The sequence below is a fragment of the Canis lupus genome, chromosome 8 (assembly GCF_003254725.2).
Source record: "Canis lupus dingo isolate Sandy chromosome 8, ASM325472v2, whole genome shotgun sequence".
Lineage (NCBI taxonomy): Eukaryota > Metazoa > Chordata > Mammalia > Carnivora > Canidae > Canis > Canis lupus.
Window position 1 is genome coordinate 40,601,381 of NC_064250.1, and position 19,583 is coordinate 40,620,963.

Below are 19,583 nucleotides of genomic sequence, written 5' to 3' on the forward strand. Positions count from 1 at the left end.
CTCTTTCTTCTTATCACACACCTAATCATGCCACTCTCGGATCTAGAAGTAGAATCCCTTTGAGTTGGGTCCACAAAAGAAAGGCAATTGATCACCCATTGTCTGGGTGCTAATCTCATGCAAACAGGTACAGGTTTCTAAGTCTGCCCAGCATCCTTGCCAGACATATCTGGCAGGTAGGACATTTTCATAGGCTACCCCTGGCCAACTCTCCTCAAGCCAGCTAGGATTTCCATGAGCTTCAGCATGCTCAGAAGCACAACTCAAGTTTCAACACTACATGATACATTACAAAGCTTGGTTATTCATGAATGGAGTCATATTGTGATAGAGTTGCATTAGTCATCTGCTAGACCAGCATCTTTAAAAAAATTTTTTTAATCATGACCTATAGTTGAAAATACATCATGACCCAGTAAACAATGCGCAATGGAAACAAACCATCATGAAACAGGCTTTATTTTTACCACATGTGGTGCACTCTGAATATTTCCTCTTTTGTCCTCCCCTACATCCCAACCTTTTGTTTCAAATTCTGGTCACAACCCATTAAATGATTTCATGACCTATTAATAGGTCATGACTCACAGTTTGAAAAGCTATGCTGGAAGGCCACAGCAAATTGTTTTATAGCTGAGTATATATTTATTTCTCTAAATCTCCTTTCTCAGAAAGTTTCTGTTTCTCTAGTTTCACCCTGTGTAGTTTGCTATGATTTGCATGTGTTTGAACTCTCTACATCTGTAAAAGGCATTCATTGCTTGTAATTTTTCAAAGGATGTTTCTAACTCAAGTGTTAGCCCATCTGTTAAGACCTATTTATTGCTTTTTAAAAGAAAAAAATTAAAAGCAAATTAGGAATTCCAGGCTTACACTAACCAGGATTTTTTTCCCTTTGTAAAAGCCTTCCATCTGTCTGCCCTCTTTTGGACACAACTCAAATAGGAGCATGCATCTCATCAAATCAAATGTGGGCGCCGTCAAAAAGCTGCCAAAATATCATGCCAGTTGCTTAATTTTTTTAAGGAGAATTAAAATCAGATTTAACATAATGAGTTGTTTGTTTTGTTGCTTTTCTTTCCATCCATTATAGAAACATGGAGCTCAATTTACTGCATGTAAGTTTATGCAGTAGCCTTCCAAAGGCAGTCCCAAGGTACACTAAGATAGGTCTGGATAACACACTGTCACTGAGGCAGATTAGTAGTGGAGAGACAACTAATTGTGGGAGTTGAGTACCTCGAGCTTTAACTTGGAATCTGTTTAGACCCCAGAGTAAGGGCAATTACCCGCCTCTGACTTGTTTTTCTCTTTCCAACAGAGCCTCGTTCTGAGGAGCTCAATACCTTCAAAATCCTTTCCCCAGCAAGTCTTTTAAAATTTTTTTAATATAAGCTCTATTCCCAACACGGGGCTTGAACTCATAACCCCAAGATCAAGAGTCATATGCTCTACCAACTAAGCTAGCCAGGTGCCTCAATCATTTAATCTTTAACTGGTTCTCTTTCTTGACTGAACTTTGAAATTAAAATAATAGCAGTTAGGGCACCTGGGTGTGTGGGTCAGTCGATTAAGAGTCTGCTTATAGCTCAGGTCATGATCTCAGGGTCCTGGGATTGAGCCCCTCTTGGGCTCCCTGCTCACTGGGAAATCTGCTTCTCCCTCTCCCTCTGCCCCTCACCCCCCTGTTTGTGTTCTCTCTCTCTCTCAAGTAAATAAATAATAATTAATATAAAATAAAATTATAGCAGTCTATCTCTTCCTCCAAAGATCTTCTAAGAATAATCAGAAACTAAAAAAAAAAAAAAAAAAAAATCAGAAACTGAAGAGTTATGAATAACTAGATAAAAGAACCCCTGGGTGGCGCAGCGGTTTGGCGCCTGCCTTTGACCCAGGGCGCGATCCTGGAGACCTGGGATCGAATCCCACGTCGGGCTCCCTGCATGGAGCCTGCTTCTCCCTCTGACTGTGTCTCTGCCTCTCTCTCTCTCTCTCTCTGTGACTATCACGAATAAATAAATAAAATCTTTAAAAAAAAAAAAAAAAAGAACCAGTTACTGCTCAGTTATCAGATGACAGAGCCTGACGTCTTTTGGAAAGCCCTCCCTTCTTCACAGATCAGCGGTCTTAGGACTGTGGTCTCAGGACTACTGCCCTACCATCACCAAGGATGTCACACCTAGAAAGGGAGGTTAAAGCAATGCAATGGTTAGGAGCAAAGACTCTGAAATCAAGTGACCCTTATGTTCAATTTCTGGCTTTCCTAATTAGATCAAATCCCTCTAAACCTCCATTTTCTCCTTGTTGGTGGGTTAAATGAGAATAAATCCTGTGGAGCATTTAAAACACTCTCTAGCAAAAAAAAGAAGCTCACAAATGGCTGATGCTATTATTATTGTTTTTGTTACTATTATGAAAGGAATGAACTTACTCCTGTATATTGTAGGTATAGAGCAATCAAAACATAAAGAAGTCTATAAAAAAAGAAGGAAAGAGGACTGCTTAAGATGAATATGATGGTAAAACCAAATGCTTAGATTTGAAAAGCAATGACACAACAGAAAACAAGAGATTGACAAAGGTGAAAAAATAAAGCTGGGAAATTATTTTAAATGGAGTATTTAGGAAGAATGGCTTCCCTGAATCAGTCTAATGTCTCAATGGTTGGGCTTTACCTAATTCCACATCTTCTAACCTAATTATAGTTTTGTTAAAGCAGAAGTTTACTTTTCAGTTTCCCTTCACATCATTTTCATCTCTTCTTACCTTCTCATTCTCAAGGGTCCTCCACAAGAAAGTTAATTTTTGTATACTCATAATATGTTTGTATGGACTATATTGCCTCTCCGCTGATCCTTTATTTTTGTTCTATAATGTTAAATCACCTTCCTTGGTTCTAATCAATGTACCTCTTGAATCTTCAAGTTTGAAGAGCCTGATTGAGTAAAAATAACTGTGGCAATATTTTGGGTGGATTTCAGCAGTATTTCTTGATTTATCATCTATCTATGTGTCTGTCCATTTCATTCATAAGAATTTTATCTCCAGTTTTCAGTTCAGTGACCCTCCTCGCAGACATCCGACAGAGTTCTTTTCAACACATGGTTCCTAAAACATGTCTCCTAAATACTTAGGCAAGGAGATCTTTCCAGCCTAACTCAATCCACTTCCAAGATACATGTATTTATTGAAAATGAAATACGTTTAGCTGTACTTCCCCAGTGATTTATTTTATTATTTAAGAAATTCTTTATCCTTATTTCTGATTAATCAGCATTTGGCTGTGGTCCCACAGAGTCTCTGTCAAGTAACTAATGACCCACAGACAAAATGTGCCAAGGAAATTGTGATTTAAAGAAATACTGCTTTTTAAGGAAATGTGTTTGTAAAGTGGGTATTGCTTTATAATGTAAATAAGTTTCCAATTTATCGAGGTTCATGTTGAGATTTCTATAGAGCAGTTGTCTTAAAGGGGAACCTTAAGATTATACCATAAAGGAAAAGCAAAGCCATATTAAAATCCCAGAATGTCTCTTCTGTGCAGTCTTGGACAAGGTATTTAGCTTCTCAGAACCTCAGCATCCTTATCTGTTAATGATGGTGATAAAATCCACCTTGAGTGTTGTAAGGGTTAAAAATGATAATGTTCCTGATACATAGTAGGCACTTAATAAAGGATAGTTAGTATTATGACCAGAGTTTCTAATAGAAAATAAAAGAAGCTAAAGAAAAAGTCTGTTGGAAAATTATTTTTCAATAGAGTAGTCAGGAAGAACTACCTTCATGAATCAATTAAATGTCCCTTTAGTGCTGTCATTCATACTAAGCAGCCATCCGCTGCCTATCCATTCCTTTGGGGGAACCCTAAATGCTTAGACATCTATCTTTACCACCATGGTAAAGATTTCCTTCTGAGTCATTTATTAATCAACCTTGTTTGATTTGCTCAAGAATTATCTGGGTCTGGTCCTTTAGAGGAGGCTAGAGCTGACATTTGTTAATGTGATGGCCAAGCAAGATTAAAGAAAATAATGCAGGACTAGCATCTTAAGTGCTCATTTAATATTGTTATTATTTCCTTACTGGTAAAAATGGTTAGACAACATGACCTCTGAATTCTCGTCAATTTTTTAATATTTCATGACTTCAACCCAAAAGACACTAACATGATTCACTGAAAACTATGCAGTCTTATCTACAATTGCAAAATATGAAGTGCTCTTAAAACTGAAAGTTTTTTCATTATTCATTTGTCTGCAAACCTGACCTGAATGACTGGAAAACTATTTATAGTTCTTACATATTTCACTGCAGAAATATTCATTCGTTTGATTACAGGGTACATGCCACAGACCCTGTTGCCTGTGTTATATAATAGACACAGATTGTGTAATTCCCTTACAGTGGCCTGTACATACTGTAATCCAAGATCATATCTGGAAATCCTGAGAGTCACTATCACTGGCTCTTTTCCTACAGAGTTCAGCACAGTACCTCACCTAAGGCAACCTTTCCCATTCATCTGATTAGATTCTTGTGAAGTATGTTTCTGCCTTACAATTATTCCTGCAAACCAGGTTTTAGTCATTTGACTCCACAAAGGTAAGGATGGGAAAGAGAAAGAAACCAAAATGAGAAACTGAGACCCAGCACAGTTTTTTACTTACTATGCTTAATATCAACCACAACAAAAATGTCTTTGTATAAAAGAGTATAGGTTATTGGCAAACCTTAATAGGGTGACTTACTGTCCTTCCACTTTACCTGGGAATGAGGGAATTTCTTAGAATGTGTAAAACAGCAAAGTCCTGGGCAAACTGGAAGGAGTTGTTCACCCTACTCTGAAGTTATTAGCCATGATTTCCTTCTACTTCTTTCCTGCTTAGAAGAGTAGCCATCTCATTTTTGAGCATGTAGCTGAAGTATAAGGCATCAAGAGAAAGTGATCATGTACCACATGTACCCAGCTTCATATTTAAAACCATTATGCTATGCCAGTAAGAAGCACAGAACAAGATTGGGGGAAAAAATTTGCTACTGACGGGCAAATTTTCTTTCTTTCTTCAGGCTTATCTATAAATTTTAATTCTTTCATAATGGTCATGAATTATTTATGTTTTTAAAAAATCATCCTGTTACTATATGATCCAGCAACTCCACTTCTAGGTGTGTACCCAAAGGAACTGAAAGTAGGTGATGAGGGAACAAAAAGCAAACTGAGGGCAAAGCACAAACCAACACCCTGCAAACTCCCACACCAGGTGGGATATGTGTAACTTCCTTAGGCACTCCTGGCTGCCCTAGAACAAAGGAAATGGAGAAACAAATGGTTAACCGATAGAAATTATAGTTATGCAGGACATGAGTCTCCACCAGTTTGCAACTGTCACAAGAAAAAGTAATCTTATCAGGGATCCCTGGGTGGCGCAGCGGTTTGGCGCCTGCCTTTGGCCCAGGGCGCGATCCTGGAGACCCGGGATCGAATCCCACATCAGGCTCCCGGTGCATGGAGCCTGCTTCTCCCTCTGCCTATGTCTCTGCCTCTCTCTCTCTCTCTCTGTGACTATCATAAATAAATAAAAATTTAAAAAAAAAATTTAAAAAAAATGATTAAAAAAAAAAAAGTAATCTTATCAATAGCCAAATGTCCAAAAACCTATCAACTCCATTTCCTAGAGCCCTAACATCACCTACCCCTCATAAGACGGGAAATATTAGGGCAGCCCCGGTGGCACAGCGGTTTAGCACCACCTGCAGCCCGGGGTGTGATCCTGGGGACCAGGGATCGAGTCCCACATCGAGTCCCACATCGAGTCCCACATCGAGTCCCACATCGAGTCCCACATCGAGTTTCACATCGGGCTTCCTGCATGGAGCCTGCTTCTCCCTCTGCCTGTGTCTCTGCCTCTGTGTGTGTGTGTCTCTATGAATAAATAAATAAAATCTTAAAAAAAAAAAAAGATAGGAAATCTTATATAATCAGTTACTCCTCACACTTGTAATGCAACTCTTTCTGCCCCTGGTCTTGTCCCAGTGCTATAATAAAAACATATTTTCACACCACGTTTTTGCATCAGTATGGACTCAAACAAATATTTGTATACCAGTGTTCATTATAGCATTATTCACAATTCAACAAATGAATAAACAAGAGATACCATGAAATATTATTTAGCCTAAAAAGGAATGAAGTTCTGAGGCATCTGAATTGCAGTTGCTTAAGCATTCAGCTATTGGTTTTGGCTCAGGTCATGAGATCTCTCAGGGTTATGAGATCAAGCCCCACATCTGACTCCACATTGAGTGCAGAATCTACTTGAGACACACTCTCTAGCAAAGAGATTTGCTAAAAAGATAATTACACGGTATATCTTTATGTACTTCCTCTGCCCCCCCACCCCGTGCTCTCTCTCGGTCTCTAAATATAAATAAATAAATCTTTAAAAAAAAAAGGAATGAAGTTCTGAAACATGCTACAACATATGCAAATCTTGAAGACATGATGCTATGTGAAATAAGCCAGACAAAAGGATAAATATTGAATGATTTCACTTACATGAAATACTCAGAAAAAGCAAATTCATAGAGACAGAAAATAGATTAGAAATTACTAGGGATTGCAATATCAATAGCCATTGGTAGAATAAGGAATAGCCAGAGGTAGAATAGCCAGAGGTAGAATAAGGAATTATTGCTTAATGGCTAGAGAGTTTCAGGCTGAAATGATAAGAAAGTTTTGGGAATAAATAATAGTGATGGTTGCACAACATTGTAAATGTAATTAATGCCACTGAATTGCACATTTTAAAATGGTTAAAATTATAGACTTTATATTACATATATTTTACCACAATAAAAAATATCAAAAAAAAAAAACATGTCTAAGGACTGAAAAAAGTGAACAAGAAAAATTTAGGCCAAGTATTTGTTTTTATTTTATTTTATTTTTTTTAGGCCAAGTATTTAAAGATTACTTTAGGCAAAGTATTTGAAGATTATGGCTAGTGTCTTAACAGACCATTAAACAAGCTGATGTGCTAAACCCAGAATTATCCCTGGTGATATGTGAAATACACCTTTCTTTTGTACCTTCAACACAACTCCTGCTCTATCTACAGGTCTCTAGTCAAAGGGTAAGCATTTTCAAATAGAGTCAGAGGTCTCTCCTATATTCTCAATTAAAATAAGTACATTAGACATATGTAGGTGAGGTTAGTGTTTCAATGCCAGAGAGGCAGTTTTTCAACTCAAATAAGTGCACATTATATACTTAAGAACATCAGTCTTCAGAAATATGTCATCCCCAGAACACGAAGTATCAAAAATGCACCCCAGAGTTGAGTTATAATAGGAATAGGCCCCTTCCAGCCATTATCTTGTAAGGCTCCAAAAACCTTGAGTCTTGTTTCCAATTGTCCATTCATACAATGACTCCAAGTCATAACTGACGAATTCTTTTTTGCATATAAATATCTAATTCTTCTAGCACATTTGTAATAAAGTTGATATTTTCTAGGGGCACCTGGGTGGCTCAGTCAGTTAAGGTCCAACTCATTTTGGCTCAGGTTGGCTCAAGTCATGATCTCAGCGTGGTGAGACTGAGCCCCTAGCTGGGCTCTGCGCTCAGCAGGGAGTCTGCTTGAGATTTTCTCTCTTCCTCTGCCCCTCCCCTTTCTCTCTCCCACATGCATGCATGTTCTCTCTCTCTCTCTCAAATAAACAAAACTTGAAAAAAAAAATAAAGATTATATTTTCTAATTATCATCTTGGCATTTTTGTCAAGAATTAGTTTGAAGTGAGAGAGCAAGTTTCTCGTCTCACAGAGTCTGAAGAATTAATCTTCCAGGGATAAAGAGCTAGTAAAGCAATAGAGTTTTATTAAGCAAGGATACAGGGGATCCCTGGGTGGCTCAGTGGTTCAGCGCCTGCTTTTGACCCAGGGCATGATCCTGGAGACCCAGGGATTGAGTCCTATGTCGGGCTCCCTGCATGGAGCCTGCTTCTCCCTCTGCCTGTGTCTCTGCCTCTCTCTCTCTCTCTCTATCATGAATAATTTTTTTTTTTAATCTTTAAAAAAAAAGTTAAACAAGGATACAGAAAAAGCTCTCAAGAGTGAGTGCAATGTAGTTTTGAATGTAGGTGAAGTTTAGTGGGGTGAGGTCCAGAGCTGAGAGCCAAGAAAGAATTCTTGAGACATCTTTGGTGCACAATGGTGGTTTTATTAAAGCAGGGGGACAGTACCTGTGGGCAGAAAGAGCTGCTGTATTGGGATTGTAAGGGGTGGCTGATTATATACTTGGGAGGTAAGGAAAAGTGAGGTTTTCAAAAGAACTTTCATATGCTAAAGAGGACCTAGAAGATACTGGAGACCTTGCCATTGTCCAGTTAAGGTTGTTTTCCCCTCTAGCAAGGCATTAACAGTAAGACAGTTGGGAGCTTCCAGGAGAATTGTCTCACATACCTCACCCAGGAATGTGGGGAGTGGAGGAAGGTTGCAGGGTGTCAGTTTGTGCTTTGTCTTCAGCTAACCTTCAGCTTCCTTATCAAGTTGACTATGTATATATATTAAGACATATTTTTAGATCCTATTCTGTTGGCCTGTTTTTCCATCTTTATGCCAAAATCACATTACCTTGATCATTTTTTTTTTTTAAGATTTTATTTATTTATACACAGAGAGAGAGAGAGAGAGAGGCAGAAAGACAAGCAGGCTCCATGCAGGGAGCCCGACGCGGGACTCGATCCAGGGTCTTCAGGATCACGCCCTGGGCTGCAGGCGGCGCCAACCGCTGCGCCACCGGGGCTGCCCTTGATCATTTACTTTTACAATAAGTCTTAAAATCACACTCCATAAGTCCTCCAACGTTGTTCTTTATTTCCCAAATTGATTTGTCTATACTAAGTCTTTTGTGTTTCCATATACATTTTAGAATCAGCTTGTCAATTTCTACAAAAAAGAAGCCAGCTGGGATGCCTGGGTGGCTCAGCGGTTGGGCGTCTGCCTTCAGCTCAGGGCGTGATCCTGGAATGCCGGGATTGAGTCCCACACCTGGCTCCCTGCATGGAGCCTGATTCTCCCTCTGCCTATGTCTCTGCCTCTCTCTGTGTGTGTTTCTCTCAATGAATAAATAAATAAAATCTTAAAAAAAAAAAAAAAAACCCTGCTATAATTTGACATCTTAAGGATATTGAATCATGCAATTAATGAACATGGTATAGCTCTCAATTTATGTAGGACTTCAATTTTCCACAATAAAATAATATGGATGTTTTCAGTGTACAGGTCTAGTATATGTTTTATTGAATTTAATCCTTAGTATTACATAATTAAGGATGCTATTGAAAATGGTGTTTTTATTGATATTTCTAGTTGTTACAGATACTGTTGATTCTCTTTTTTTGCAGTAGTTATGATTTATTTATTTATTTATTTATTTATTTATTTATTTATTTATTTATTTTTAAGTAGTCGCCACATCCAGCATGGCACCAAACTCAGGGCTTGAACTCACAACCCTGAGATCAAAACCTGAGCTGAGATCAAAAGTCAGACACTTAACTGAGTGAGCCATCTGAGTGCCTCTGCTGTAGTTATGTCTTATAAGATCACAACAAACACTAAATTTGGAATACTGAACCTTTGCTCCTAGAGGAAATACAGAATTAAATACTTGTCTCTATTCACAGCATTTTTATCAACTGATCAATACATAATCTTGTTTTTTGTGTATTTCTGTTTAAAGACATCTGATTTAATATACACTGTAGTCTCATTAACATTGAACTCACAGCCAACAGCACTAAAACTCATGCCTAAATGAACCAAACCAAATAAGGCACATCACAGCTTCCTTGCACTTTGGAACACCATTCAGGACTTCAGCACCATACTTGGGTGTCATCTGAAATAGCAAATTCATCAACAAAAAGCACGAAAATGCAAAAAAAAGAGTGACACTGGAATGCAGAAAGGATACTCATTTTCGATATAAGGGCTGGAACAAGGAAGCAGAGTATCATTTTGTTCAAGTTCATCTGGGAATGTAAGCATTGGATAATTCAAAATTTCTATGCTCTTCTGCATGTCCACAAGTGAACACAAAAGGACTATAAGCATTGATTTGGGGGTTACAAATAAATTATAGTGAGTAAACAAATTTGCAACTATAGAATCCACAAATAAAGAAAATGAATTTTCTATAGAAATGCAAATGATTTTTCAAGTTGTTTATGCAATTGATATTTACTTCCTATCATGTAACTGTGCTAAACCCATTTATGTTTTAGTAGTTTTTTGGAGAGTCCTTAGGATTTTCCACATAGATAACCATGTAAAGTCTTCTATATCCTTACTAATTTTGTCTACTTTTATTATCAACTCTGAGAGAGGAATATTGAAATCGCTGATTATAATTATGGATTTCTATTTCCCCTTTCATTTCTATCAGTTTTAGCATCATATATTTTGGATCTTTGTTATTATATATGTTCATATTTAGTATTGTATGTTCTCTTGATAAATTGATCCATTTATCTTTATCCATGGTGATGTGATTTGAAGTTTGGGTCTGTGAGCTAATGGCCAAGAAAGAATTTTTTAGATGTCTTTGGTGCAAAAACTGTTTTTATTATAGCATGGGGAAAGGACTTGTGGGCAGAAAGAGCTACCCTGGGACTGTGAGAAGCAATTGATTATATACTTTGCAATTGGGGGAGGTAAAGACAAAAGAAGTTTCCCAAAGGATTTTTAATATGCTGAAGGTGATTTACAGAATCCTGGAGGCCTGGCTTTGTCAAGCTAAGGATGTTTTTCCTTCTAACAATGCATAACATTAAGATTGGGAGTTCCTAGAGGAGTGTTATACTCTTCCTGCCTCAAGTATTTGTCATTGGGCTGCAGGTTATAAGGAAATTTAATTTTTTTTTAGGAAATTTAATTTTATCTACATTTCTTTTTGCCTTTTTTCTCCACATCACATGGTAATATTCCGTGTTCTGAAATTTACTTTATTTGATATTAATACAATCACCCCAGCTTTCTTTAAATTAGTATTTACATGGTATATCTATATGTACTCTTTTATTTTAAATTTATCTGTATATTTAAAATTAGTTTCTTAAAGACAACATAAAATTGGGACTTTATTTTTTATAATCCCTGCCTTTTAGTTGGATTGTTTACACTCTTTACATTTAATGTGATTTTTGATATGGTTGGCTTTTTATACCTACCATCTTGCTATTTGCTTTCTATTTGTCCCCTCTGTTCTGTTTCTTTTTTTCTCTTCCTGTCTGCTTTTGGAATAATTGAGTACATTTTATGATTCCATTTATCTTCACTTTTTTTTTTTAAGGTTTTATTTTATTTGAGAGAGAGAAAATGATCAAGAGAGAAAGAGAAGGAGCAGGGGGAGAGGCAGAAGGAAAGGAAGAAGCAGACTCCCTGCTGAGCAGGGAGCCTGATTGGGAGTTTGATCCCAGTACTCTGGGATCATGACCTGAGCCAAAGACAGATGCTTAACCAACTGAGCCACCCAGGTGCTCCTTATCTTTTGGTTTATTAGCTATACTTCTTTGTTTTGCAGGTTGTTCTAGGGGTTGTCAAGGGAAGAGAAGACCACTTACGTGATGTAGGCTGGTCAAGAAAGAATTCTTGAGATGTTTTTGGTGCAAAAAAGGTGTTTTTATTAAAGCACAGGAATAGGACCAGTAGGCAAAAAGAGCTGCACTGGGACTGTGAAGAGCTATAGATTATATGCTTTTATGTTGGGAGATTAGAGATAAAGGAAGTTTCTAAAGGGATTTTCATATGTTAATGAATCCTGGGGGTCTGGCTATTGTCAAGATAAAGTTGCTATTTGCCTCTAGCAAAACATAACATTAAGGCAGTTGTGAGTTCCTTGAGGAATGTCATACTCTACCTGTGTCAGATATTTATTACACTTGATCTTAGCCAAAAGGCCGAGATATTTATTAGTGGGCTCCTAGTTGTAAGGAAATTTAATTTTATCTACATTTCTTTTGCCTTTGTTCTCCTCATCAACCACCACTTAATACCTGAAATTAAAAGGCAATATAAAGGAAGAGCTTTGATAATCAGGCACAGTATTTCAGAGCAGAGCAAGTTACTGATTTTATATTTAGTTTTAGGAAGCGTGGAATTCGGGAATTGATGGACTTTGAAAAATGTAAGTGAAAGTGTGAGGACTCAGGTGAAGTTACTGTTGATTGGTTGACACTCAGTGGTATGTTTATGCAAGTGAGTGCATCCTGGATAGATTCACTTCAGTAGTGAAGGGCTGACATTGATTTGTTGACTTGCAAAAACACTTTCACTGAGGTGAGTTAAGGGTTGATCACACAACTTTAAAGGCAGTTCTGGTAGCTACTTTTTACCATGGCCAAAGCCTGAATATTTTATTTTCAAATTTAAAACAACATCGGTAATTTATCATAATCTAGTTTCGAATAATACATTATGCCTTCATGTATATTGTGAGAATCTTACACAATATGCTTCAATTTCTCCCCTTTAATCCATTCTGCTATGCTGGTATAGTTTATTTCTGCATATATTATTAATAAAAGATATTGTTATTATTTTTAAATAATCATCTTTTAAATTTTTTAATGACAAATTTTTTATATCTGCTCATGTTTGCCATTTCCAGTTCTTTTCATTCCTCTGTAGATCCAAATTCCCATGTAATTTCATTTTCCTTCTTTTTTTGTAAAGACTTTTATTTTTATTTTATTTTATTTTTAAAGATTGTATTTACTTACTCATAGAGACACAGAGAGAGAGAGGCAGAGATACAGGCAGAGGGAGAAGCAGGCTCCATACAGGGAGCCCGACCTGGGACTCGGGACTTGATCCGGGGTCTCCAGGATCACACCCTGGGCTGAAGGCGGCGCTAGACCGCTGCGCCACCAGGGCTGCCCTCATTTTCCATCTTTTTGAAGACCTTCCTTTTACATTTCTTGTGGTATAGGCTGCTGGTGATAAATCTGTTCTGCTTTTGTTTTTCTGTCTTATGAAAATGTCTTTTCTTTCTTTTAAGATTGATTGATTGATTGATTTGACAGAGAGAGAGAGAGAACACAGCAGGGGGAGAAGCAGACGGAGAGAGGGAGAAGCAGGCAGGCTCCCCACTGAGCAGGGAGCCAGATGAGATGGGGGGCTTGTTCCTAAGACCCTGGATCATGACCTGTGCCAAAGGCAGACACTTATCCAATTGAGCCACCCAGGCACCCCTTAAAATGTCTTTTCTGGGGATCCCTGGGTGGCTCAGTGGTTTGGCGCCTGCCTTTGGCCCAGGGCGTGATATGGGGGTCCCAGATCGAGTCTCACGTCAGGCTCCTGGCATGGAGCCTGCTTCTCTGTCTGCCTGTGTCTCTGCCTCTCTCTCTCTCTCTCTCTCTATGTCTATCATGAATAAATAAATAAAATCTTTTAAAAAATGTCTTTTCTTTTGAAAAATATTTTTGCTGGTTATGAAATCCTAAGTTAGATATTTTTTTCCCTTTCATACTATAAAGACATTAGTCCATTGTCTTCTGACTTTCATGGTTTTTAACAAGAAGTCTATTATTACACACACACAAAAAAAGAAGTCTATTATCCTTTCTGTTTTTGTCCCTCTTTATGTACTGTGTCTTTTATCTGTAGCTGACTTAAGATTTTGTCTTCATCACTGGACTTCAGCAATTTGATTGCACTTTGTCTTGTGTGGTTTTCTTCTGTGTCTTTTACTTGAGGTACATTGACCTTCCTAGACCTGTCAGCTTATAGTGTTTATCAAATTTGGACATTTTTTTTACTCAAATATTTTTCTGTCTCTTCTTGTTTTCTCCTTCTGGGGCTCCAGTACATGTACATTAAACTACTTGATAGTGTCCCAAAAAGCACTGATTTACTCATTACTATTTTTTTTCCTATTTCATTTTAGATATTTTGTACTGTGATATCTTTAAATTCATTGTTTGTCCTGCAGAGTTGCAATTAACCATTAATTCCATTCAATGTAATTTTCACTTTTGATATCATATTTTTTATTTTTAGAAGTTCAACTAGAGGGATGCCTGGGTGGCTCAGCAGTTGAGCATCTGCCTTTGTCCCAGGGTATGATCTTGGAGTCCTGCACACTGGGCTCCCTGCATGGAGCCTGCTTCTCCCTCTGCCTCTGTCTCTGCCTCTCTGTCTATGTGTATTTCTCATGAACAAATAAATAAAATCTTAAAAAAAAAAAAGTTCAACTAGGATGTTTTTATATCTTTCTTTTCTCTCTTCATCATCATTTTTATGCTTTCCTCTTCTTTCTCAAACATATGAAGATGGGTGTTCTTTGTTTTTGTTTTTTAAGATTTTGAGTCATGAGACCCTACTATGGCCTAGCCCAGAGTCAGTACGGGAAGGCCTCATCAGAGATGTGGATACAGAGAAGGGACAAATTCGTAGCCATTTTTACAATCTATCATATGCACTTAGCAAAACTGCAACTGTTTATGTGCACTATTTTTTCTTTATTTAATTGTAATATAAACTGAATAGGCATAGAGTAGTTATTATTTATAAATAATAGACAGCAATAAGAACCAGGTAGCTGAGGTGTTAACAGTTAATTCTATCTCATCAGTATACTGTTATAGCTAAAATAAATGTGCTTGTCTTGGCTCAACTGATCTTTTCACTTTGCTTCTATACAATTATTACAACTTCAGGGGACATCTCTTGTCTCCAATCCCACAATTATGTTCTGCTGCAAAATTCCTTCTCTCTGCACTCTTCAGTAAGAACAGTTGTATAAATCACCCAGAATGTTGGCAAGAAAAGAGCAACTTCTGGACTGAAAAAAAAAAAAAAAAATCCTGCTACCCAGAAGTCATTTACATAGGTTAATTCCTGGAGTTAAAAATCCAGCACCTCTTTGCTGTAGCAACTGTGAGAAAGATTGTCTTTTTTGCAGCATCACAGAAGGGTTACCAGTTAAGTATTTTATGCACACATATGTGGGCACTCCTGACAACAGAAATACTATTTATTGTTCCTGTGCACTTAAGACTGACTAATTCTCTCTCCCTGGATATGTTGCTCTCCTGATACCAAACGCCAGGATTACTGTCCCAGTAGGTATTGCCTGAATCTTCCAGGACTGAGCATTCATCTGCAAATCATTGCTCAATCATTCTCTGGTTCTACACTCCCAAACTTGATTCAATCATTGATAGTGTTTGTATATCTCACAAGTCTTCACTGAACCTCAATAACCTACAAGTCACCTACTTGTCTGTGGCAGGATGATTCATTGAGATATTAATGTTACCTTGTTCTTGCTGCAGTAGGAGAATACACAGGATAAAAGGGAAATTTTCTTCATCCTACCTCCCTTCTAAGAAGAATCATGTCCCTGTGATCATCCTCCCTTGCTTTGTGGGAATGATTTTAGTAGCTTCCTTGCTTTTCAGAAGAGACCCTGAAAGTAACTCCCCACTCACACCCCCAACCTCATGCTTAGATCTTTGTTTAGTAGGAAGCTAGTGCTTGGAAAATAGGGATTAATGGCCTGAACTTGGATGAAAGAGATTGAGTTCTGTAGAGGGGGAATTTGGGAAAAAGAAAGGGAGACATTGTGTGTTTCAGGTACAGATAGAAGACTTGGACCTCATTCCCATGCTGTAGCCGATGAGTGGTCAACTGGATGGCCCATGATGTGACAACACAAGGATGTCAGGTACCATAGCCTTTGGAACCATGACCAAGTTTTGTGTAAGGGAGTATTCATATTCAAATAGACCAAGTTGGCGTACAGAATGAACATCTTAGGAGCAACTATGATGGAATAAAGACTGAGGCCCTTTTTCCGAGTTCCCTATATTGTGTAAGTCCTGGTAGGGAAACGACCTGCCTCCCCTCCCCTGCCCCATGTGCCTGCAGTTAGGTTTCCTGCTAGCTCTGGGATGACCACGCCAGAAAACAAAGCATGTGTCATCTTTCTCACATCCTAGTCAAGGCATAAAATTACAGGTAAATCACCTGTAAAAGTAAAATATTCACCAAGTTCCTCAGAGCTGGTTTTTCTGAGCTATTTTCCATTCTTGCACATTTTGGCTTCAAGTTGGTCACCAGAAATCTCAGGGATAATAAGATACAGGAGTTGGTAGGAGTCTAATGTGTCAGTGCTAAAATCCCTTCTGGATCTGGTGCACAATAACTAGCTGACTGGCACTAGTAGGTCTGTTAGCAGGTGTGAGATAAAGAGGATTCAAATCCTACCATGGCCCAAAAAGCAATTACACAGAAATGTTGCTACAGGACTTAACATTAAAAACTCTCCATCACTTCTAGTTGGCTGTATCCACTAGTCTAAAGGCAATTTCCTCCCAAACTTTTAGCATTATAGATTCCCTCTTTCCCCTGAACCTGAAAATCCAGCTGTGTTCTCTCGCCTCTGACATCAGCATTACTGGCTTTGATACAGCCAACCATCTGGTTGATGAGGCATGAGGCAGAATGGAATCCAGCTCACTGTTCCCTGCTGTTTCCACATGAACACTACAAAACTCACTGGCGTCAACATGGATGGTGAGCTGTGATTCAGACTCACAAGGAATTAGCATATTAAATAACCAGGGGCCATAAGTTCTGATGACCATCACTGACATTTTCAGGTTGAGATTAAGGTGGTTGTTTTTGTGACAGATCAGAAGTGGGGTGTGGGGGATACTTTTGGTCAGGTGGTCTTTCCCAAGAAGTTTACCAGATGACATGAAATCTACAGTACAGGCAATAGTGTAGACATTTAGAATATTGAGAAAAGGAGTTAACATTTTTGGCTATTGTTTTAAGTATGAAATGTATCTGTTCATTTACTGTTTGAATTCATACTTCCAAAGCTGCTCTTTATTTTTTTCCTATTTCTTTTCAACACATTATCTGTAAGTAGAGAAATTCTACCCATCAGTGTTAACCGTTTTCTTCACCTCCCACCTACAACACCTCACTCCCTCAGCTTTCCTGTCAGTTCTAACTTGGGGAAATTTCAAATGGGAAAAGAGAGACAACAATCACCACAAAAAAAGAAAGAGTAAGAGTAATAAAAAGCAGAATAATGGTGGAGACAGATTTTGTAATCAGACACCTGGATTTAATCATCATTCTGCTACTTACTAAATGAGTGATCTTGTGTAACATCATTTGAACACTCTGCACCTCAAATTCTAACCTGTAAATTAGGAGAATACCAATAAATACGGTAGAGTGTGGTCTGTGCAAACTAGCAAACCTTTATAGATATTATTTATTAAAGGAAAATTGAAGAATAGATGTTGAACTTCATATTAGACCCAAATCAGAGGCACTAAGATGAAAGTTGCTAACGAAAACTAGTTTCTCCTCATTTTCCCCATGAGCACTGAAATAGGGACTATACTTGTTTGGTTTAGTGCTTTCATTATGGAGATGAATTCTCTGAATAGATTTTCCCTGGCAGAATGAGAATCAATCTCTCTCTCTCTCTCTCTCTCTCCAAGAAATAGAAATTCAGGATTTAGGAAGAAACACCAAACTCTCTATTACTTTATCTGCCCATGTTCCCTGAACTGTCTAGTTACCCTTCTCCAGCTATCTTTTGAAACTGAAATATAAAAAGAAAAGGCCATCTACAGCCTTGCTCAATGTGACTGTGCAAACCTATTCCATTCTTACTTTGTATTCAGGACACACATGCTCCTCCTCCTGTAGTATTTGCTGATATACTTTGCACTCCAGCTGCTGCAATATTTAAATCAGTGATTCAGTACACAGACCACACGATGTGCCACTACACTCCAACAAGCAAGGTCTGTCTCTCCATGGGGACAGAGGATCTAAGCATCTGTCATTCTCCTCCTGTCGCTTATAATTAACCACACGCCCCTTTACACACATAAATATTTATGTGCAAAAATAAAACTCCCTGGTGCTTTGAACCAATCTTTCTTCTCCTCAGTGAGCTTTGAAAGTTGCCAAAATGAATCTTTTACTTAATTCAAGACTCCATAAGAAATTCTTTGGTGTAAAGAACTTACAACACATAATTATATTCCCAGAAAATCATTTTAAAAGCTCAGGATTAGAAGTAGGATACATGTGTACTTCTAGAATGTAAGCTCCATGAGGGAGAGATCTTTGTCCATTTCATGGATATGTCTCAATTGCTTAGTATAGTCCCTGTCATGTAGTGTGAGCTCAGGGAATATCTTTTGAATATTGAATAAATGAATGCACGCTAACCCTCACTATGAAACGTGATTCTGTTGTTTAAGATGAAGAGTTTAAATATAGAGAACTTCTAGGCAAACATTGTAGAACCTGAAAATACTATGATATTAAGGGAAAATAAACCAGTGTGTGACATAATCATGAAGTAAAAATTCAACAAGGAATTTATTCACTCAACAGATGGTCATTAACCATTGTCAAGCATTAATACATTAGATCCTAAAGCAATTTAAAAAAATAGTCATCCTTACCTTCAAGGAACTCTTGGCTTGTGTGTGATCCTCCAAGGATGGTCTATAGATCTCCTATCAGTATCTGTTAAAATTGCAGAATCTCAGGTCACACCCCAGACTTACTGAATCAGAATCACCAAGGACAATCCTGGAAATCTGTATTTTCAACTTGCTAGCCAGGCACTTATGAACACTAAAGTTAGAAGCTAGTCTAGTGGAATTCATATTATTTGACTGTTTCTCAGCAATTAATGTGGTCTCTGCTACCATTCAGTTAACACTTACATTGTCACAGCCAAACATCCCTTATTGAACTGATAGAAGAGTAATATTAAAATAAATTATGACTTTTGATTAGTTGTTGATTCAAGTCTATAAAACAGTCCTCTTTTAAACTAATCCTTACAAGGACTAGTGATTTGAGATGCATTTAAAAGATTAACATTTGGGATCCCTGGGTGGCCGAGTTGTTTAGCGCCTGCCTTTGGCCCAGGGCACAATCCTGGAGACCCGGGATCGAATCCCACGTCGGGCTCCCAGTGCATGGAGCCTGCTTCTCCCTCTGCCTACGTCTCTGCCTCTCTCTCTCTCTCTGTGACTATCATAAATAATAAATAAAGATTTTTTAAAAAATAAAAGATTAACATTTATGGGAAGGCTGGGAGGTTCAGTCAGTTAAGCCTGTGTCTTTGGCTCAGGTCATGACCCCAGGGTCCTGGGATCCAGCTCCACATAGGCTCCTTGCTCAGCGGGGAGCCTGGTTTCTCTCTCTCTCTCTCTCTGCCCCTCCCCCACTCATGTGCGCATCCACCTGCACGCTTTCTCTCTCAAATAAATAAATAAAATCTTTTAAAAATAAAATATTAACATTCAGTACATGCAGACATTGAGAAAAGTCCTAACTAAATTCCCTGCATATCCACTGGAGTTCCTAAACTTCTACAAATAGTATTTGAAACTTGCCTGAGGCCTCATCCATTTCAAATATCACAGCATTTCCATTAACCCATCCTGTTGGGCACTAACTCCAGTGCTGACCAACACCTGCATAAGTTCTTGAAAAGACTAATTAGGTCCTCAGTGCCCAAGGT